Raw genomic sequence first — 19,260 nt, forward strand, 5'->3', positions numbered from 1 at the left:
AGTTAGACACATATCTTAGATTTCTAAGATAAATGACCTTTATTCTAAATTAATTATTAAGTAACACAGCATCCTCCTATAAGAGAAAAATATTTGTTTCTATTCCAAGTAAAAGAAATATGGCGATTTCTTTTTACAACATGCCACTGGTTTTAAACAGACACATTGTTTATCAGTAATTCTTCTCTAAGTTAAATTCAGTTCTGCTCTATTTATATTAGCTTAACCTTTAAAAGTTTACAACTACATCTTTTTTTTTAATTAATTAATTAATTTATTTTTTTGGTGAGGCAACCCTTGGTTGACCTCACAGATTGCAAGGACCTTGTCAGCTTACAATCCCTTAGTTTATATTTTTTATGCCTACAGCGCCTGGTCTTCCTAGGTGGTCTCCCATCCAAGTACTAACCAGGCCTGACCCTACTTAGCTTCCGAGATCGGACGAGATTGGGCTTGTTCAGGGTGGCATGGCTGTAGACTACAACTACATCTTGATTCAAAACTACTTAATAATTTAGAATATATTGGAAACTATGATTCTGTATTAAAATTTTAAATACATACTACATTCTCCTATACTTCAGAGACAATTTATTTCCATTTGGTTGTTAGTAATTGTAGGTGTTTGAAAACAAAATTATATGCTACTATTTCAACTCATGACTGTATTTCCCCAGATGTTTCAGAAGTTACTCAATTCACAGTCCATCATCTTCTCTTTTTATTCTGCATTCTGCTGGCAGGTTATTATTATAGAATATAATTTTAATAATGCACATTAATCAATAAACAACTATGAATTTTTATTGCATTATGGAGCAAATATATATTCCTTATCCACATATTTAATAGAAGCAGAAAGTAGAAGGGTGAATGTTGGGGACTGGAGGCAGGTGGAAACTGGGAAGTATTAATCGAAGGGTACAAAGTTTCAGTTTGCAAAGTGGATAAGTCCTAGAAATCCACTATACAGCATAGAGCCTATAGTTAATGATACTGTACTGTATACTTAAAAATGTGCTAAGAAGGTAGATCTTATATTAAGTATTGATGTCCCACATAAAAATAATAACAACGAGGCTAGGAGGAAACTTTTGAAGGTGACAGGATATAGTTAGAGCATAAATTATGGTGATGATTTTATGGATTCTTTTTCTAAATGCATCAAGTTGTATACATACAAGTGGTATTATGTTGTATTTGCTTTTCTGTGTCTGGTTTATTTCACTTAGCATAATGTCCTCAGGTTGTTCTAAATGGCAGAATTTCCTTCCTTTTTGACTGAATAACATTCCATTGAATATGTATACCACATTTTCTTGAATATTGAGAAAAAAAAACTAAACAGTTGATTGAAAAATATTCACGAGTCATGAACACACAGACGCACACACATAAGATGACTTACACACGTACACACAGATTTAAAATTAGCTCTTGAAACTTTGAAAAAATAATCAACACACGTAATAAGAGAATTAAAACTATACTGACCATTTCTATCTTATAATGACAAAATTTAAAAACTAACAATACACTTTATTACAAGTTATGGATTAACAGGCACCCTTATGCATAGCTAGTGAGTTTGTAAACTTGTATAACTCTTATCTGTGTAATTGACATCTTTAAAAAAAAATCCTACATTTGCATTTACACCTTTATAATTGTATTTTTAAAAATTAACTTTAAAGTTGTCCCTCCAACAATACAAACATATGTAAAGTTACCCATTGTGACACAGTTTACAATAATAAAATATCAGAAACAACCTACAAACTTTCCCCAGAAGACTGGCTGAGAACTATATAACAATAGATTATGAAGTTGTAAAATAAAATGGAAAGATTTTATGATGTGGAGTAGTTTTCAAGAGAAATTATATCTTAGAAAAAAGCAATGGATAGATAGGTAGGTAGATAGATGATAGATAGATGATAGATAGATAGATGGGTATAGATTATATATTATATATATGTATGTGTACATATATATATTAGCTAAGAGGAAGTGAAGAAATTCAGACATATGAGTATATATGTGTGACCTTATTTTTGAAAAAAGAAAAGAAATGCAGATCATAAATACAAAATTAATTAAACCACTTACTGGAAAGAACAGCAGTGGGAGATGGGATGGAGAATGGAGTGAGACTTTGATATTTGAACTGTTACTTTTTCTCAAAGTTAACACAATTAAATTTGAATCATATCTAAAAGAGAGGTAAAACTAAAATTAAATGCAAATAGAAAAAAATAACTACATCAAATTGATAATATGCAGAGAATACATACATATACCCACACACAGAATAATTTCAGGTAACTATGAATATTAACTTTGTACTTCCTTTATGGGATATAGTCTTAAGGGCAAATAAGAAAAGAAATCTTGAACTTAAAAGGTTGTTATTAGTAGTAGTACTGGTGAAGCAATTCCAATACTATTTTTTACACATAATGAAAGGAAATAAAATATCTTGATATGGTTGGAAACTCAGATACCCTATATGAGAAAAGGGAGCTATAAAAAAACAATATGGGTAAAGTAAGACAAACACTCAATTTTAATGGTGGGAGGGTTGAAATTAAAAGTAATATGAACTTGGAGATAGACCTCCAATATCATTCCTAGAAGGCCTCCAATAAGGCCTAGAAGCCATGAGACTGCTCTAACAATGAGCGTGACTAGAATCCAGTCATGTTTTTGTAAACTACTTGCAAGCTTCTTTAAGAAATCAGTGATTTCAGGTCTGGAGAATGAAAAAGACAAACTAAATCTCTAACAATTTTGTGTCAGATATCAAGCATGCGCTGCTCCAAAACTAATGGATGGAAATTAAAAAAAAAAAATTCTAGTTCTTACATTATCTAAATTTTGCCAGTGGAGCTTCTTTGAGCTGGTTTCTGTTCCTTTTCTGAAAGTCTGCCTCAGAATCTTTCCATAAGCTGTTCATTGTGCTCTGAATGCCCTTTCCCATATGTCCCACCGGCTCACTTGTAGGCTTGGTTTCAATGCCTTCTCAGTGAGGTTTATCCTAATCACTTCATTCAAAATTTTCTTCATCCCAGCTCTTGTGATCCTCCTCTGCAAGCTCTTTTTTCCATCACATTTACAATTTTCTAAATATTATGAAAATTAATTATTTATCCTGATGTCTGCACCACCCCATACACTAAAAAAAATGCCAGTTAATGCAGGTGTTTTTTGCTTGTTTTATTCACTGTTACTCATTATTCACTAGGTCAAGCCTAGTGCCTAGTGCCTGGCCTAAAATATACTCTCAATTAATATATCTTCTCAAATAAGTTTATTGACTCCTAAATCTACATTGTGTCTACTACATCACAGACATTTCTTTAAATATGGTCATCTGCTTTATAAAATAGAAAAAAGAGTTTCAGAAAACAAATCATTTGTGCACAGTTTAATATTCTTAAAGTAATTTTAACACATTTTTTTCATTACATATTTCTAATAAGCAATCAAATCTTGTCAGTCCTTCCCTCCAAATGTCTCTAAATGTGTCATTTAATTTAATTATATGTCATTTTATTTACTTACTAACTTCTACCTTAGTTCTGGAGCTCATCATCTCACACCTGGATTACTGAAATAGCCTCTCTTCTGGCAACCATACACAAATTATTTTCTGCATCATTCCTTCCTAAATGAGTGTTTGATTTCTCTAAATAACACCTTTCAAAATGTGACTTTTAAACTCAAAAATTATCAATGAGTCTCTAGCCACTTATGAGATTATATCTTCAGTTTAGCTTTCAAAGCACTAAGGAATCTGTTGCTATTTACATTTTTCTCTTACCTTTGACTCATTCCATACATTCGACTCTGAATGAGTATAGGCTGTTTATTTTATTTTATTATTATTTTACTTCATTTTACTAACTTTTGTATTTCAAATGAGAAAACTAAAAAGAGACACCGTATAGGTAGACTCCAACTATCATAAAGATCGAGAATTACTTTTACAGAACAGGAAAAACATGAAACATAAAAACAAAAAACAAAAAAAAAGCCTTCCAAACTTTTAAAACCACTTTATTGGGAAATATAACCCCCCAAATTATGAGGAACTAGAAAGAACAAACCAAGAAAAGAGAAACAGTACAAAAAAACAACATCGAATGGCCACCTCTCTTATCTCATGGCACCACTTGAGAAGATGTGTATTAAATATTCCCCACAACCATCCATCATGGGAGGAAAGATGGGAGGACTTATTTATAGGCATTCATTTTAAGTGGGTCAGAAGTTCACCCCATAAATCATTAACTCCCTTGCACTTACGGATTGCATGGTTCTGAGGAAGGGTATTGCCATATTGCACCAACATGAAGCTGATTGTAACCCATGCAAAAACGGATGTTATAGATGGATGGAAAAAACACAGGCGAGATCGAAAGCATCAGTGGTACAAAAGTGGTGTCAGATACAATCTACACCTGCACTATCATGCTGTGTCCCTGCATGAAATCCAACCTACATATGAGGTACACTGAAAGTGGTAGCTGCAATATCTTTGAAGACTTAATGAAAGAAATTTAGTAAAACAAGTTCTAGTCTTTGCTACTATAGCTTAGGCTGAGTATGTAATTGATATCCACACCCCTCCTTAGTCACGCATTGTATATTTTCTTCACACTCAGGTGACACTGTAGCTGGCTGGATTGCTTGCCTTTTCGTATGACCTAGAACTTAATCCTAGAGAGTCTGGAGGTCATAGTTGCTTGCCTTTTATTTTTCAATTTTGCTCTTAACAGTCAAATTATTTACTGATGCCCACATTCCACTCTGTCAAAAGAAGAGATCACCAATTGATATCTAAAATTAGCCCCACCCTCAAACAGCTGAATTCATTGCTTACTGAGGTTTTAGAGAACTATACTGTAAAGCACGGTCTTTTTGAGCAGAGCAAACTACTATCTTACATGGGTTTGGAAGGTATGGACTTCAAGGATTAATGAACTTTCAGATTTCAGAGGTAGAAGCAGGTTGAAGTTAATTATGCAGGTATGCTTACTAATGTGAGATTGTAAGTGATTGGTTGGCATTTAGAGGCATTTCATTGATGTGATTCCTTCCCCAACTTGTTGACTTTCAAGAGCAAAGAATTTCATTACTTGGTAGTTTTTCAGAAGCATGTTCATTGTGGTGGTGTTCATTTTGTTGTTTTTCTGTTTTGTTTGGTAGGGGGAAGGTATATAAATTTAATATGTATATGATGGAGACCACCATGTTACAGTCTCTTAATCTTTGCTGGTGGTCCTTACTCCATCGTTGGATGTGGTTTTGATTCTAATTTTCTTTTTCGAATGTGGGACTTATGTCAGTTTCATGGGTTTCTACTGATACTTCTTACAAAGCTGTGAATGAAAGGCCTTATAAGCCATTTTAAGGAGTTATTTGTCTTTCAGTCACTAGAATATAGGCACACCTGAGATATTGCAGATCTCTGCAATAAAGCAAATAGCGCAATAAAGTCATATAAATTTTTTGGTTTCCCCATGCATATAAAAATTATTTTACACTATACTATAGTCTAGTAAGTGTGCAATAGTGTTAGGTAGCTAGTCAGAGATGGGCAACAGGAGAACAAAGGAATAGGGACCTTCCTTAAGGGCCTCCCAGAAACACCACCCTTTTAGGTTTGTAAATTACCCCAAATCCTAGAGCACAAAGGCCATAAAAGCTGCTGGCTAAATCAGCGGCAAACGCATATGCAGAAAGTACTGCCCATAACTTCAGCCTCATTATATCATCATTATAAACTCATGATTCTGCCGAGAAGTCCATGAATCTAATTATAACAGACTAAATTCTAGGTAACTGCATAGAAGTTCATGAATCTAATTATAACAGACTAAATTCTAGGTAAGCACATGTGCAGTAGGCAAAATGTTATGTAACAGCCAACTGTCTGGCAAAATGACCTCACATACTGATCATCTAGACTTCCCATCATGACCCAAATATAAACAGATCTTCTCATGTCTGCAGTAACAGTTCTCCTGGCTGGAAACCGACTCCTCCCTTTGGGGTGTACTATCTTTATCTCTTCACCTCCTAAGTTCCAGAGGCCTACAGCTTTCCTTAGCATGGCCCATCTCTTTCTAAAATGTACTTTCAATAAATCTTACTTTTTCTAAATCTCACAGAACAGAGGGACAACAACACACAATGGCGGCTATCCACCTCCCCCACCTCCTCCCCCACACCACTGGAGCAACCAGGATTTCACATTACCCCCACCGGTGACAATAGTATCGTCTAAAACAATGTACACAGTTTAATTTAAAAAAATACCTTATCGCCGAAAAAATGTCTGCCATCATCTGAGCCTTCAGTGAGTCCTAACGTTTTTGCTAGTGGAAGGTCTCGCTTCAGATGTTGAAAACGCAGTATCTGCAAAGCACAATATGAGTTCAATAAAACAAGGGAAGCCTGTATTATAGGGCTCTCCATGAAGATGTAGGACAACATTTTAGAATTTCTACTCTGACTGCAGAGCAGAGAATAATGTGTCAGAAAACACAGAGATGGTGAATTAAGACAGAATATATTTTAGATATATATATAAAAAAGAGCAGCTTGTGAATTTAGACTAGCACGGTAGATAAAAGAAGGTGAAAGGAGTGAATTCACGACCTGTTGGGACAATGGCAGCGAGGGCGGCAGGGCCCGGAGGGCCGGCATGCGGCTTACAGAGACGGAGCGCGCAGAGACTAAAGGCCGCTACCATTTTGCTTGTGGGTTACTGCCCTCCCTCTCCACGCAGGCTCTAAGAGAGCAAACTGGAGGCAATGGGTGGAGCGAACTTCAGTCTTCACAACAGCTGCATTCAACGATTCATTGGAAGGTTTGGGTAAATTTTGGTTGTTTGGTGGGATGGGTTCTATACCCCATTTCCCTGAGTAGCCCTTAAATCAAGATATCCGTGAGCTTGTGCGCGCCACTAGCAGGTGGGAAGGATGTCAGTGAGTGGGCCCCGCGCATAAACCCTCCCTTCACCCTACTACAGCAATGCACTTTCCCCCAAACCTCAAGACCGCCTCCTGCCCAACCTCCCTCTCCTCAGGTAGCCTTCAGCAGCTGAGTGAAATCCGGTGGGCGGCTCAAGGACGCCCACTGAGGGGCGAGGAGACCAGTGCGCAGACTCTGGGCATCCAGGGAAAAGCCGAGCTGGCGCGGACACGCGGTCTGAATCAGGAGCAAGAAACGAAAGGGAGCGGCAGGGGTGGAGGTGGAAGTGGGGGTGAGGGGTAGCGGGTGGGAGAAGCAGCAGGAAAAAGCCCAACCGCTAGCAGTGTCACCTCTCTGGCAGCCTGTACGGGGCTAAGAAGTTCCCATTGCCCCCCACGTAGTGGCTTCGCAGCATCCTACTGCTCTTGCCCCAGGAGAAGTGATCCCCAGTTTGTGAGGAGGGGAGTGGGAATTCCTTTATGCCATAGTGATTAAAAGCAGAGAGAGGGTTAGCTCAAAGAAGAAACGGGGAGGCCAGTCATAGAAAGAGGAGTCTAACAAAAATTGGCCAGAGATAGAGAATATCATATGATAATGTGATGATTAATATTATGAGTCAACTTGACCGAGCCATGGGGTGCCCAGACATTTAGTTATACATAATTCTGGGTATTTTGGTGAGGATGTCTTTAGGGAGGCCACAGAATAAAACTAGGGTTTTTGTCATTAAAATGGAGCGGGGGATGTTGTTACTGATGGGATTTCACAGTGGGTAAAGGAATCCAATGAACGAAATTAAAATGAGCTTGTTTTCCTCTCTAGAAACTGGGTGAATGAAATTGGAAAAGCAAAACGAAGGAGGAGTTGAGACTGGGCGAAGGGAACAATAAGAAATAAGTTCAGTTTCGGACATCGTCTTAGTTTCTATTGCTGCCGTGAACAATTACCTTGAATTTAGAGATTCAAAATAACTCAGATTGATCAGCTCACAGTTCTGCAGGTCAGAAGCCCTGGCTGGCTGTATAGTTTTTCTGCTCTGCATTTCACAAAGCTATAATGAAAATGCCAGCCATCTAGGCCCTTATTGGGAGGAGTTAGGAAGAATCCGTTTCTAAGTTTTTTCAGGTTGTTGGCCCAATTCTGGTCCTTGTGGTTGTATGACTGATGTCCCCATTTCCTCAGTGGCTATCAGCCAGAGGTCAGTCTTTGCTCCTAGAGGCTTTCTGCATTCCTTCTCATGCTTTTCAACTGGCAGTTCTTACTGCAATGATGGATAGAATCTCTCACACCCTTCCAATAGCTTCAACAACGCCTACTGCCACATTTCTCTGACTGACTCTTCTGGCTGTTCCTCTTTTAAGGACTCAAGTGATTACCTTGGACCTTCCCCCCCCCCCCAGATAATCTAGGATAATCCTATTTTAAGGTTAAGTGCAGACTTTTAACTCATTTCTTATTTATCAGGGTCCTCAGAAGAGGAATGACCTCAACATAATCTCTGTGAGCATACTAAAGATCAGCCTTTCTGGATAAGATACTAATCTTATTCACCATCAAAAAAACAATTAAGAGTCCTTAGTTATAAAATGTTTAACCAGTGTATTCTTGCATGGGTTACTTAATGTAAAAAAAAAAAAAAAAATTATGGATTTATGGATTTATGGAAATATGGTTCTGAAATGGCTCCTTTGCATAATCATTCTGTCTTCATATATTGCCTAGAATGTACCACACATTTTAAATATGAAATTAAGCAGGTTCAAATATGGGAGAAATAAGGCAATTTTGGGAGCTGCATCTGTTATCAGATCCCTTCAATAAAATAATGGTTCATTTGTACCTGATGTTTGTTCAATAATTTATAAAAATTTGTGCCGAGCAAGTAATACAATAAATTTTGTTTTGACTTAATTATTCAAACCTTTTTTATTATGTGTGTGTATGAGATCACCCAGAAGGGTTTAGTATAAAACCCTAAGGAAGAAAAACCTTTGAAGAACAGTCATAGAAAGAGGAGTCTAACAAGAATTGGCCAGAGATAGAGAATATCATATGATAGTGTGATGATTAATATTATGAGTCAACTTAACTGAGCCATGGGGTGCCCAGACATTTAGTAATACATAATTCTGGGTATTTTGGTGAGGATGTCTTTGAATCAGATTGATATTTATATCAATATACTGAGTAAAGCAGATTGCTCTCCATAATGTGGGTAGGCCTCATACAATCAGTAGAAGGCCTGACTGGACCATAAAGATAGACTCTCCTGTGACCTAACAGGGAATGCCTCCTCCCTGTTTGCATTTGAACTGGTGCATCGTTTTTTTTCTTGCCTTCTGACTCGAAGTGAAACAGATTCTTGCTAGGTCTTAAGAATGCTAGATTTCAGTCTGGAACTGCACCTTCTCCTCTTCTGGTTCTCAGGTCTTTGGCCTTGGACTGGAACTATGTCATCAGCACTCCTGGGTCATCAGCACTCTTCAGTCTCCAACTTGCCAGCTGCAGATCTTGGGATTTGTCAGTCTCCTTAATCATGTGAGCCAATTTCTTATAATCTCTCTTTTTCTCTCTTTATCTGGAAACAAATGACTTGAAGTAGGAAAAAAAAAAAAAAAGAAATGAAAAATACTCAAAAATACACTGCAAAATTAATACAGAATGTATAACGTTATCTAATATTTAATGAAATTATTTTTAGGTTTTTAAATAATTGCTTAACAAATACAATATGAAACTAAGTAATGTAAAAAGCAATTTTACTATCGCCTTTTATTTTATCATTACACAGTACATATGTAAACTTAAATCATATTTATGAAAATGAATAAAAATGAACTAGAACAGGAGAAAAGTTATGACTTCAAAAATCAGAGAAACTGAGTTTAGAGACCAACGTGTTTTGTGTTTGGCCTTTTATATTATAAATTTATACTGCAAAAATTGACTCATTTGAAGCACTTAAGTAAAATAATAATAGTAATAATAAAGAAATATTTTCCTGTAACACCAGCAGTATAGTAAAGATCTCTAAGAAAAAACAAGAAAATATTTGTTATAGATAGATGCTTCCGAAATAGTAATAAAGCCAATTAAGTTTAGCAATCTTTTGTTCAGTTTCAGCTGAGTACAATGACTTTTACTAGGCTCTTTGAATATTGTGAAAAGGAGTGATATACTTCCTCTACCCTCCAGATCTCAGCTTATTGACAGGGGGGTGGGAGGATAATAATGCAGAAAACTTCAATGAACAATGTAGTAGTACTAAGAAATTGCAGTAGGAGAACAAAGTAGGTGAATTTAATTCTGAGACGAATGGTTAAATGTGGAAATATAAAGTGATCATTCTTGTAGGGTCTTGAAAAATAAGTTAATATTTACTAGACAGAAATCGTAATGGCAACTTGGACAGAGGACAGATGCACAGTCTTCTGTAGGAAGAGGAATAGAATGAAGAAAAAGAAATTGGAAAGTAAAGTGTACAAACCAAGAATGATAGAGTGTCTATTGTAGATTGGGCCTGGGATGTGTATGTGTATGTATGTGCACACGTGTGCACATGTGCGCACATGCAGAATTGTAGCAGTGTGCTAGGTTTAACAACTGTGGTCTAGGGTCAAAAAAATAGAAATGAAGGACCTGATTTATCATGTTTACTAAGTTCTCTGGTATAAATGCCGACAATGGCCGATTCAAGTTACCAGTGTGATGTCATTGAATATGAACTTGGGGTGAGATGTATCCAGTTTGCTCTTCATATGAATTGGTTCCAGCTTACCATTGTGTTTTCTTTTATGTGTGTGCCTGTGTGCATGTGCAACAAGGATAGCTAGGAAGTAAATGGAGGAGTGGGAAGGGATGATATTTAGGATTGGAATCAGATACATGAAACACTGTTGGGATAAAATACAAGTCTATTTCTCTATTGTGTAAAAAAATATTCTGAAGATAACATTCCAGGGCTGATATAGTGGTTTGTTAGGAACTCATGGTTCTTTCTATGCTCTGCTGTCTTCATAAATCAGCTTCAAAATATAAAAGTCATCTTGGTCCAGTATGGTTGCTGGACCTTTATCATATAGCAACTTTGCAGGCTAGAAAAATGAAGATGATTTCAAAAAAGGAAGAAGAAAAGAGATATCACTACTTATGAAAAGGATTTTTAGAAGTCTAAGCCACACCTCACTTACCATATCATAGTCCAAATCTTAGTCACATGAGTGTATAAATGTAAAAGAGACTCTGAAGTGAATCTTATTAGTTGGAAATTGTAGCCTTAAATAAAAGTCTTTAAAGACAATCTATAAATAAAGGGGATATGTAAAGGCAATTCGAAGGGTCTACCATAAGCTATTAGAGTAAAAAAAAATTATAAAATATGCCAGGGTCAGAATTGAACATCAGCACGGGAAATTTAATATTATTCTGTATCTCTAACTATGGCATTTTCACCTTCATTCTCTTTTATGATGCTGCTTGCCACTTGTGAAGAGAATATTCGATTAGAGATACAGAGACTTTGTAAGCCAAAAAAAAACATGCAATTGTCTTATAGGACAATATTAGCCAGAAAATAATGTGATTGTTTATAGATTCTGAAGATTGTAACAAATCTAATGTCAACTCTATCCACAGACAATGAGGTATTGTTTTTGCCCTACCAAGATTAAACCAAAAAATGATGTCTAAGACATAAAAGTATCGCTCTGGAAAGATGGCTTAAAAGCAGAAAGGACTATGGACATTGAGGAAATGGAGAGAAAAAGGAAGACCAGAAAGAGAAAGAACCAGAAGTAAAGATAGCACTTTCAAACTGTGCGATGGTAGAAATGAATTCCATGTGTGTTTGTGATTATATAACAGTAAAAGTCATTTTTTTTCCCAGTTGTGAATTTTACTCAAAGCACTTATGAGATGGCTGTCATAAGTGAGCTCTTACATACGCAGCCTAAGGTCATTGAAGTTGTTTGAGGAAAATAGAAGAAAACAGCAAAGTTTAGGTTTCTACTTAGAAGACTTATTCTAGTGGCAGACTGTATAATTCATGTATTTTGAATGAGTAGACATCGGAGGCATGAAAATGGATAAGAAATCAAACCCAACAATTCAGGAAAGAACTAATGAGCTCTAAATTAAGGCAACAGTATTATTGCAAATGGAAGGAAGAAGTAAAAAATCTTGTCAATTTGCATCACTAGGATTTACAAGTAATTGGCTATGGAAATTTGAAGAAAATAGATTTAAACTTTCCTGTGCGGGTCACTGATAGAATATAAGGTTGCTTAACAAGATAGAGAATGCATTAGAAAGAAAATATTTGTAGAAGAAAAAGGTACAATCAAGTTGACTAATATTTATTTTTAAGTATCTGCTAACTATCCAGATATGGGCTTTCTGTAATTACTGGAGAGATAAATATAAGTATGAAACTCAGGTTAGAAATAAAGATATTTAAAAAGCATCTGCTGGAAGGATCATTTCTGGAAATCACTGCCAAAGAAGAATAATGTAGCAGAGAAGGAGCAAAACCTGGAATTTGAGGAAATCTTCATTAGAAAGACTAAAAGGGCACTGCGAAGAGATTGAGAAGAGGGGAGACACAGTTATAGGAACAATTCATCTGCGTAAAATATTAAATTTTGAAAGCTCTGCTAATACATACCTTTTCTCATAAGAAAATCAAAGACACATGTAAGAAAAACAATAATAATGATTGAATCTGTCAGGGCTCTCGATAGCCTACCTCAGAAAATGATTCTAGATATTTTGAGAAATAGAATTAGAAGTTCAGAGGCAGGGCAAGAGACCAGGGGCCAAGTGCCGGGAGAATTACCTGGTGTTGAACAACCAGACTAAAGACAATTGCCTGTGTAATGGCCTACACAGGGTTTGCCTCTGCAATGACTTTTCTTCTTTCCACCCCCAGTTCTCAAAAATTACCAGAAAAGGGACTCGCCCTTCTCTACAGCACATGCCTCCCCTGTGACTGTGCTCAGATGGGGAGCTGGAGAGATGGGCTCCCTGTGCTTCTGAAGGCAGCACCACCTCCCTTACACTACACACTGGGGAATTCCACAAAAGGGAGCGGAGGGAATTCGTAGCGGGAGGGGAGTATTCAGAGAACCTGAACATTCATGACATGGTGAGTGTATATATTGCGCCACACACCTAGCTAAATGCGTGTTCTGAGATAATTATCACAATTTATGTGGCTGTATTAACCTCAGTGCACAGAAAGGAAAACTAAAGTTTAGAGAGATTATATGCTCTAAAGTCATACAATCCATAAATAGAGCAAGAATGAAAACCCAGTAAGGTCAGTTCCATATTCAAATTTGGCCGATTTAGGGCTCTTACACTTTAATACTTCTATATATTATTAACTTGCCTGGAATGACTCAACTAATTAGTGACTGAATTGTAACTAAAAACTATTAGCTAATCTCAGTATAAGGTGGGTATATAGTAAAATGTTCTCTCCCAAGTACTTGGAAATAATGGTAATAAGAATTAGTGCTCAGACTAAAATTATGTATTGAATATATAATGAATAAGGGCAGGAATAGGTAGCGGAATATTAAATGTTTTGTAGCTTCAGGATTTGGTTGAAGACCCTTCAGATTAGAGAAAATAATGGCCTTTCAGGGTCAAGTCATGGTCATAAATTTGTAACCCAACTTGAGAGTATGTAAAAGGAAGTGATATTAATCAAAAAAGTTTAAACGCTGGGCCTTTATGTGAGAGAATTTGGATGAATGCTAAGCACATTTTTTTTTCCTTTTTATTGAGAAGTGTGACTATATGCTCCCATCCTCCTCAGCTCCAAGTCAGAAAGGAGATTTAAAGAGAAGTAATAACCTATGCCCACCAGAGATTGTAGGGTACAGAGATTCGTGCCAGACACCCTTCCTGGATCAGTCTGCTGGTGAGGGACTTAATGTACCACCTATGATAACAATGCAGAGAGAGCAACCTGCCCTTCCAGATTTTGGCAGAGCTTCTTCAGATTCAAGCGGACCTCATGCAAGGTGGCTGAGTTTGATTTGCCTTGAAAATGCTCCAGTCCAAGTGAACTAAGTGCCAATGTGTGTCACCATATCAAAAAGACAACTGGGGGGAATGTTTGGGAAAGGTGACCAATAAGAAACCAAACCATCTGTATTAGGAGGAAATGCAGTGGAAGGTTCTCAAAAAGACCTTCCGAAATTCACAGAACAGTCCCATAGAGCAGAACACTAAGGAAGTCTTCAAGATCAGATTTTAACCAGTCTCCTTACTACTCCTTCCCTCTGCTTCTCTCCATTCTAGGATCTGGAGGCTAAAAGAAATGAGGAGAAAAAATAAAAGTGAAAATGGCATAAATATGACAATCCTGTCATATCCCGTCTCATCTCACTGCAGGCATCAAACTAAGTCCAGGTGGAATTATGTGAGGGCAGATAAAAGCTTAAACTGGAGGAACAGTTAAAACTTTAATATCAGACTTGACAATGCTCTTTAATATCTGAAAACAATAGAGCTAGTTAGTAAATGAAGGTGACCAGGAAAACCAAGAGATATGACTGAGCTTTTGCATCAGGGAAGGATGACAGAACAACTTAAGAGTGAGAAGAATAAAAATTAAAATTGACTTCTGCTAGCTTACTACTCCAGCTCATTCAATAAGTCAGCTTTTGATATAAAAGATCATTTGAAAAAGACAAACTGGTTCTCAGTATGTGAAGTATGACTGTAAATAAATTGAGTTTGTAAACATATCTAAAGAAGAAAATACGCCAACAACAGGAAATGGTTTTGGACATCCATGGAAGAAAACATTGACAGATGGTGTTATGATATTAGCCCTAAGAAAATGAGAGGGAAATGGAGGTGGGTGTAGAATAACTAAGTAAATAATTAAAAAGAAATATGGTTGTAACAATATCTAAATATCATTAAGTGTTTATCTTGTGGGAAGCACTCTGCTAAACATTATGATGGAGTCACATATTTTAATCCTCTCAAAAGTAACACAATGTAAATATTTCCATTGTGTAAAATAAGAAACTGAGTCACAGAGAGGTAAAACAACTTGCCCAAGGTCGTAGCTAGCTAATGTCATCAGAGATGCATACAAAACTATAGGAATTAAAACTTAATTGTTTGGACAAATTACAAATATATCAGGTCTTAAGAGCACATGATAGAGACATTGACTTCACCTAAAAAAGAATTTAGTTTGGCCTTTTGGACAATTGTGTTAAATCAAGCTAACCTAATTTTTCATTTCGCTGAGTCTCTTGCAAATTAAGTCTGATCTCATTACTGTTGTCTAAGTTGAATGCTTTTGGGAAAAAAAATAACTCTATTAAGCCATAAAGATACAATTAATGAAATGTATTAGATGTGATTATAATGTGACAGATTATTTTTATAAGCATACCAAGCTTACAGACGCAAATGAATATTCTACTTTACACTATTAACTTTGAAAGAATAGGCCATATTGTAATGAAGCTTTTCTTGTTGAAACTTTTTTTCTTCTCATTTTGAATTTAGCTCAGAGAAGTTTTCAAGGCATATCAATAATATATGTACTTATAGATAAATAATATGCACAAAAATTTCTATTACCCAATTTGATAACCCAGGCTTTTCCCACAATGCCTTTGGCATGTTTCTAGAAATGAAATCTATCTTCTAATTACAAAACTGTGTAAATATCAAAAGCGTTTCTAAGACTAATTTGAGACATTTTTAAAGGGAATAGTTCTCAAATAATTTGAACAGTGGCAGGATTATCAATAGAAGCTCATGGACTACTAGGCAATTATTGTGAAAAGACAGCATTCAATATATATTTAAAAAATGTCCGTCATGGCATTTTATATTTATACTGTAGCAATAATTTATTAACACAATAATTTCATACATAATTATGCATCTAGTGATGTGATTGGTTTAAATCAAGAGTCTTAATATATTACCAGAATTAGACCAAGTAACGCCACTTTGAGTTCACATCTCATGTCTTTAAAGAAACAAAATCTTAACTACAGAAAAGAAAGCATTGTGCAGTCATGATTATTTATGGAATTACTTACAGTTGTGTACAATTGTTAGCAATATGAAATGTTTAATGCTCATTTTGTGATCAATTAATGAGCATAAAAAATAAAAAAAAACAACAGAAAATGACACATAACCAAATGGCAGAAAATGCATGAAATATTTAAACGGTGGTTGATTTAAGTGGTAGATTTATGGATAACTTTTCTTTTCATTTTTTTCTTATCTTATTTCATATTTCAAATCTTTCAACATAATCCAGCATCGTGTATTACTAAAATGACAATGTATTAATATTCATTATCTGAATAAAGGGGTTTTAACTACACAAAGCTGTGAAGGCCAGGAGGTGAGAGATTTGAGGGACAATTTCGAGGTTGCCTCCCACAGTCTACCCTCTGGCCCACATAATTCATGTCCTTCCAATATGAAAAATATATTCACCCTCTTTGAAGATTTTCAGAAATCAGCTGCTTAAAATTTAGAATCTTGTTTTTTATGTCAAGTCTTGGTATGAATGAGAATGCCTGGTTCCTTAGGCACTTCTTAAATACTTTGTCACTTGATCTTGACCTGTGAAATTAAGGAGGCAAGTTGTCTGCCTTTTCAAACACTACATAGAAAATGATGGGGTAGACATAGAGTAACTGTTACAGACATTCTTGTTTAAAAATGGGAACAATTGGAGGAATAAAGGAATCACTGGCTCAGACCAATTCTGCTACACAGTTACGTAAATGTAAGTTTCTTGAATGGTTTGCAAGTCTCTGGAATCATTCACTATTGATTTCTTGCCTCCCTTGGGAATCTTAGTTCTGTCCTCTGAATTATCTTTCCTTTTCCATGCTTCCTTTAACTTGTATGAGCTGCTAAGCAGCAATTTTAGCTTAATTCCTGCCAGTATAATTTAGAAGATCCAAAGGACTCTCTTTATTCTGTGCTGTTTCTGTCTCCCTCAGTAAAATCTGCTGATGTTTCTGGATGGGTAACTCTTTTAAAAAATTTGTGGGCCTTCTGTGATGCTTTTCGAGACTACTGAAAAGCCTCAAATGCAGATCTTTTCACGATAAACCCTTCTCTACCTTGGCCTTCTGTTGAGAGATAATGTCCGTATTCTTCTTAGAAGCCCTACTTGATTGAGGGGAAATATTGTTGTATAGCTGTAAAATCTTTAGAGGATTTTTGTCTTTGGCTTTATCTTTTGACCGTGTTTTTTTTTTTTTTTTCTTTTCTCTTTTTTTTTTAGTACCTAATACCATCTGAAGAGGCTGAGAACTTTCAAAATATAGAGTCTGACTCCCTTTTATTTAATAGTTCTTTCTTTAATTTTGTATCTCCTTCCACATTTTACTATAAGAAGCAAGAATTCAGATGTCATCTTAAAGACTTGGGTTGAACTATTAGATAAATACACTCAGTTCATTAAGTGCATTTGCTGTATTCCATTTAAATGTTATGCCACTGCATAACAAGAATCCCCTTTTCTACCACTTCAATAAGATATGTGTCACTGTCCTTTAAGCCATTACCAGCAACTTCTTCAAGTCTAAAATTCCATTGTGTGTTCTAGGCATTTTGACTTTTTGCAGATACTTTCTTGACAGTTCATTGCCCAGCCTCAAAGCTACTTCCATATTTTAGGTGTTTGTTACTGCTACTTATTGGCATCAAAGTCTGTATACTTATTTATTGTTACGTAACAAATTACCAGAAACTGTGAGATAGCATAAAAAATCCAGGTGCAGCTTAGCTAAGTGCCTTTGCCATAGTTCCATGGTTGCAAGGCAAGTTGTTGCGTGGGGCTGTGGTTTCACATGGACATTCGGTTGCAGAAATGGGTGGTGGTGTGAGTCCACATTCATTCTTTTGTTTTTGTCAGCCCTTATTCTCTCACCACGTGGGCTTCTTGACTTGGTTGCCTCATGATATGGAATCTGACTTCCCCTAGAGTAAGCAAACTAGGACAGAATAAAAAAGAGAGTGTCCAATGGCACTATTTTGTGCCCAAGTTGGAAGCCACAGTCTAATTTCAGAAGTGATGTCCCATCTTTTCTGTCATATTCTGTTAAAAGTAAGTTAATAAGTTTATTTCATACTCAAGAAAGAGAAATGATACCAGTAGGTGGGTATCATTTAAAGCCTTCTTGGAGGTTGGCTACCGTTTCAATCTTTGCATCTAATTAATTCACTTCTTCTACTTCATGTATGGAAAACATACTCTGAACTACTTTGATGCAATTCAAAAGCACTGGAGCTTGTTCCTAGAGCTAACCAAGTAACCACGGCAGCCTATACCACAAATTTACATTATGAGCAATGCACCAACAATTAAACTGGAAAATACAAGTGGAAAATTTAAGACCAAACTTATAAGAGTTTTTTGGTAGTATGTTACCACAATGATAGTTTTTATGATCAAACAATGTTCATGTTTATCTTGAGTTATTTTGAGAGTTAAATTGATATAAATATGACATAATACCTACTAAATACTAGTGCTTAATAAATACTAACCACTACTACTACTATTATTATCATTGTTACCATTATTATAATCATTAGTGAATAAATATTCATCGTTTTTAGAAATGCAAGAATTTAAAAAAATAATTGTTGAATGAATAGTTTTAGCCATTTTAGTAGATATTTCTTTTGCAATTATGAGGGCTATATAATACATAGTTAATAAAGTCATATTTGAACAGATATTATCATCTGCAATTTAAGGCAAATAAATATATATGGCTTATGCCAGAATTCTTCAGTGAAAATCATTTTGTTACCACATGGAGACTTTATAATTTAGATTTTAAAAAACTAAAGCATAACATGACTAGTGTCATGTAGAAAAACAAATATATTGTGAGTATATAGCTTGCTGAATTTTCACAAACTACTATTGTAAACAATGCACAAAGTTAGAAAGATTATTATTATTCCAGATGTCTGTTGAGTGCCTTTCTAATCTCCACACCCCTACCAGGATAACCACTATTCTGATTTCTTAAATCATAGACTGGTTTTGCTTGCTTTTGAACTTTATATAAATGTATACATTTTAATGTTTGAATTATTTTGCTCTGTTACATTTGAGAGTTCTGTTCATACTGTTGTCTGAATTTATAGGTTATCCATTTTCAATGCTGCGTAATATTCCACAGTGTGATCATTCCATAATTTACTCTTCTATTGTTGAATGGATTTTTTTTGTTATTATTAATAATGTTGTGA

The 19,260-nt window shown here is 35.6% G+C and overlaps 1 pseudogene; it reads right to left on the bottom strand.

Annotated features, from left to right (window-relative positions):
• Positions 1 to 360: 360 nt before the first annotated feature.
• LOC112475914 lies at positions 361 to 479 on the bottom strand (annotated as a pseudogene).
• Positions 480 to 19,260: the final 18,781 nt, after the last annotated feature.

The sequence above is a fragment of the Pteropus alecto genome, unplaced genomic scaffold (genome assembly GCF_000325575.1).
Source record: "Pteropus alecto unplaced genomic scaffold, ASM32557v1 scaffold152, whole genome shotgun sequence".
Taxonomy (NCBI): domain Eukaryota; kingdom Metazoa; phylum Chordata; class Mammalia; order Chiroptera; family Pteropodidae; genus Pteropus; species Pteropus alecto.